Here is a 5,115-nt window from a genome sequence, read left to right as displayed (position 1 = left end):
CGGCCCAAAGAATAAAATGTCTCACTTCAGACTATTTGAATTCCGTTTTTTCTTTATTTTTTCTCTCATAAATTTTATTTATTGTGTTTGTGAAAAGTAATAAAACAATTTGCTTTGAGAGAAGTTTGATTCAGTTGGATTTCAGGTGTTCGGCTCGACTGGAACCTACACAGGTGGGGGCGTGTCTGTTCATTCTGAACTGCTCACCTCCCGCGGTATCGCTGGGCGGGACTTTCGTGGAGAACTGTGGAGTTTCTGCAATTTTTAGACAATGCTGATGCTTGACTTTGTGGAAAATTAATGCAGGTCCCCATTGCAAAATAAGATGATGGTCAGTTTTCTCACTGCGATCCCCCGCCCCCATAGCGGATGCACTGCTGCTGCATTACAGCCGTTCATTCTCCGCCTTATTTATTCAAATAAAAGATCGCCTTTGTCCAAAAACTACCAATAAATGCCATATTATCGCTTAGATTTGATAAAATCTCAATCACAGGATATAAAAAAAAATGTGTAAGTTTATTTTAGATAGAGTTTAATTACACCGATCTCACAGCTGCACAGCAGGACACCTGAGGTCATTAATAAATAATTATAAATAATATTTCTTGTCAGTTTAAAACATTTGCATTTCCCTCGTTTGTTAGGGAAGAACACAAAGAAAGGCAAAAGGTGTGGACTGAAATCTATCTCCTTAGCTTGAGCTCTAATACCCTATGATTTCATCTGGAGGTTTTTTATACTGTAGGAAACATTTTCTCCAAACTAATGATTAAAAACTACACAAATCAGAAGGTAAGCATGAGTCAGTGTTCATTCTCCTCCTCTGTGGTTGCCTTTTCTTTGTGCGTCTGTTGTGTCTCTATGCATGCCTGTTTTATGTGCAACAAACAATTGATTAGAGCTGCATTGTTTTTGGTTTGAACATGAAAATCAAAACAACCAACAGAAAAGGAGCTTTGATAGTGAAGGAGCTTAGAACGATTTCAGTGATCATTTTGATGAGATGCAAAAAAGTGTTGAACGTTTAACAACAGCAGTTTGATTACATGAAAAACATCAAACCCTTTTTCGTTCACTTTTCTTTATTGCATTTAAAAAAAACATATTTAAAGCTGAAGTTATTCAATCATCACTTTGATAGCAATTGTACATGTGACAGAAGGACTTGTGACATTAGGTTCTCTTTTGTCTTACTGTTGACGGGGAAGATGATGATATTTAGTCTTCATCATGGAGAAAAACATCAACCAATAGAGCACAAAAATGTCTATTTTCTTTAAAATGGTGTCACAAAATATCATGGCCATCCTGTTGTTATCTTGTAATAAAATGTAGGGTCATATTATGTGCCCATGGTTTGTATTGCAGTAGTACTTAACTGAACCACTAAGTCTGAGGCCATGGTTCTGGACCGGAGAAAGGCAGTTTGCCTTCTCTGGGTGGGTGGAGTGCTCCTGCCTCAGGTGGAGGAGTTTAAATATCTTGGGGTCTTGTTCACGAGTGAGTGAAGATCGGAGTGGTGTCCGCAGTTTTGCGGTAGCTGTTCCGGTCCGTTGTAGTGAAGAGAGCTGAACCAGAAAGTAAAGCTCTCAATTTACTGGTTGATTTTCATTCCAGTAATCTCCTATAATCATGAGCTTTGGGTCATGACTGAAAGAACGAGATCCCGACTACAAGCGGCTAAAATGAGCTTCCTCTGGAGGGTGACTGGACGCTCCCTTAGAGATAGAGAAGCTCGGTCACCAGAGAGAGCTCGGAGTGAAGACAATTCTCCATATCCAGGGGAGCCAGTTGAGGTGGCTTGGGCGTCTGGTCTGGATGCCTCCCTGGAGAGGTGTTCTGGCAGGAGGCCGGTGGGACATGCATCTAACGACTGAGGACGTGCTGGAGAGACTGACTGGCCTGGGAACGTGTTAAGGTAATTCCTGCAAAGACAACTACATTTAGAAAGAAGCAGACTCCAGTTAGAGTGAGATTTTCTTGCGAGGAGACCAGTGATGATTTGCTGCCACCACGAACCTGCCGTAAGTTTGCAGAGACCCTTCATTTATTAGAGTCTCCTAGGTTACAGAAAAGATTAAAATATTAGTTTCAACAGTCAACCGTAACATCTTTTTGCAGACATGAGGGACTCAGACGGCCTTATCCATTTCCCACACTTCTGCATCTCTCCAGATGGCAAGTTGAAAGAAAACAAAGGAAACTTCCCAGCACAGCAACCTTAAACATTCAGGTTAACAAGAAGAATAATGAAAAGGCTGTTGGATTTATAATATTATATCCATTCAACAGAACGTCACAGATCCCCCCCCAGAGGAGCTGGAGGAAGTGGCAGGGGTGAGGGAAGTCTGCTCCCCCACAATCCAGTTCAGATGAGTGGAAAAAGATGGATGGATGGAAGGATAGTACTGAAAAAAGACACATTTTATGTCCAGATTTCAAGTTTTGGGGGAACTCTAGACCATTGAAAACACACTGTTTATGACTTGGTTAACAACACTTTACAGTTCGGAAAGAAAATGTTGTCAAAAACACACAGAGTCTAAACTTCTTGTCATTTTGGTACAATTAATAACCTTTAAACAGCTAAAACTGGGGCTGACTTTTATAAAGATGACTTTATTTTCACTTTCTATAAGAGTTCATTGCACTTTAGGAAAAACTTCCAGCATTTAATGCAGCAGAATACCACTCTCAGATTTGCTGACAGACTGGTACAATGTGAGCCAGGAGGCTGACATTCATTACTGTATATGTGTAACCCTGTGACAGAAGAGAACAGTAATCATTTATGGAAAATAGTTATCTTAAAACCAACAATAAATCAATTCCCTGGTGGTATACCTGACGTGTACTGCGAGTTAAAACCTCAGATTTAACTGACTGTATGTCTGACTTTCTGCTTTGACAAAGCTGGATGGTCCCATGTTTGTTTGTTTATGTTGAAACCCATCAAGACAGCTCTGAATGCAGCCTGATAGCTTTCTCACTGTCAGTCATGCAAGAACAGCTCAGCTTTCTAACAACCCACAAGATGCAGAAAGAAAACAGAAGTCCAAAACAATAAATGGAGGGAAACCTAGTGAAAACTGGCAAAAAGGTCCAAAGCAACAGCACATTTATTTTGCAGATCGAGACCTGATTTTTAAAGTATGTCTTGAGTGAAAACGTCATATTTGGAAAGAAACAAACCCACACACGACAGAGACTGTCCATCCATTTCACCCCTTTTACAGTCATGGAGGCTGAAAATGTGAGTAATAGAGAGGCAGAGTACACCATGGACGGATCTCCAGTTCACACAGAAACAAACTCCTGTAGCAGTCGTAGTCGTAGAATCAATAATCAAACTAAGAGGCTTTTTGGACTGTGGAAAACGGGGTAAAGAAACCCACCAAGGACTTTCAAAAACATCCACTGAAGGGTCTTAGCCATTGCTTTGTTGTGGTTAAAGGAAGGCACACTTCAACACATTTTACTGGTTGAGTTTGGAAAAAAGGTTTTGGCAGAAAAGCCCATCCCAAAAATAAAACCATTCTTTTATCTGGTGCTGAGTTAAAATGATTTTAAAAAAAGCCAACAGAAAGGCTTGTCAGATAACTGGACCAGAGCTGCTGGAGGTCAGCTGACGTCTATGAAACTGAACAATTACTTTAATAGATAATAAAAATCCTCTCCTTTTAGTCAGATTTCCTGTGGATTGATGATAATTAGGTGAAAACTGTTATTTTTAAATGCTATACTTTATTCCAAGAAAACACTAAGAAAGATAAATGTTCTCAGTTGAGCGGTGAAAAATCTCTGCAGATATTTTTATAAATATGACTCAATGGAGATTTTTTTACTCTCTTTGCAGAGTTGTACACCCATAACCTGCTTATCTGATCTCCAGCACATGCAGCTGGACATCACATTTTGGCTGGCATGTCGTTCCAGAGGTGATGAAGCTTTCACTGTGCAGCAGCTCTCTGCAATAATAAGCTACAGCTGTCACAGTGTTGCACCAGCGAAGGCTGTCTCTGGACACGCCGTGTGGAAACCAGCATTTAAAATCCAGTTTATTTCGTCATACATTCGTGTTATTGCAGTTATACAAACAATATTTAACAATATTCGTAACGGTTATTCATGTAAAATTATTACGACTTTTATCTTTTTAACCAATAAACAAAAAAAAGAGACACTGATATAACATAGGCCTACTATAGGTATTCAGAATTCTAGTATCTTGAAATATTTCTAGATTTGCATACATTTAAGTAATTTTAACATAGTTTAAATTTCTTTCATCAACCCTTTGGAACTGACGGACGCCCTGGGCCGTCCTGCTGTGCAGCCGTGCGATCAACGTGATAAAACTCTGTCTAAAATGAACTTGAACTTTTTTTTGTTCTGTAAGTGATATTTGATTGAATTAAAGGGAAATATGGCCCTTATTAGTAGTTTTTGGACAAAATCAATATTTTATTATAATAAATGAGGTGGAAGCCGAAATTTGATCTGATGGCTGCATGGCAGAGCATCGCGTCTGCGGTGGAGGGGCGGAGCCGATCCAAACTGCATGTCCGCTATTAGAAATCCCACAAGGAGGAAACCGATTTTATTTTGCGATGGGGTCTGACACAATTTTACTACTACAACCACTGGCTTTTTCATAAAATCACAGAAACTCAGAGTTTCTCCGCCAAAGTCCCGCCTGCCGCTGTTACGAGAGGAGAGCAGCAGAGCAGACAGACACGCCCCCACCTGAGAGCAGATTCCAGCTGAGAACACCTGAAATCCAACTGGATCAGACTTCTCCTTGAAACCTTTTTATTGTTCCTCACAAACACAAAAAGGAAAAAGTATGAGAAAAAAGAAAAAGCTGAAAAAATTAAAAGAAATTAGAATTCCAGGAAAATGTCAAATGGACAGCAGTGTTCTTCTGAGATAAAGTCCTATGTTTTGGGCTCCCTGTAAGCTGAAGCTACACAGGCAGACAGATCAGTGTCTGTATAACAGCATCAGAAAGGTCACAGCATTGACCTGTGAGGTCTGTCATGTTCTTTCATCAACCGAAACTGTTCATATGTGGCCAAAATAAGGAATCTGTGAATTTCGCCTGGAATTGTT

Source organism: Oryzias melastigma, linkage group LG1 (assembly GCF_002922805.2).
Source record: "Oryzias melastigma strain HK-1 linkage group LG1, ASM292280v2, whole genome shotgun sequence".
NCBI classification, from domain to species: Eukaryota; Metazoa; Chordata; class Actinopteri; order Beloniformes; family Adrianichthyidae; genus Oryzias; species Oryzias melastigma.
Note: the sequence above shows the minus strand (reverse complement) of the source record.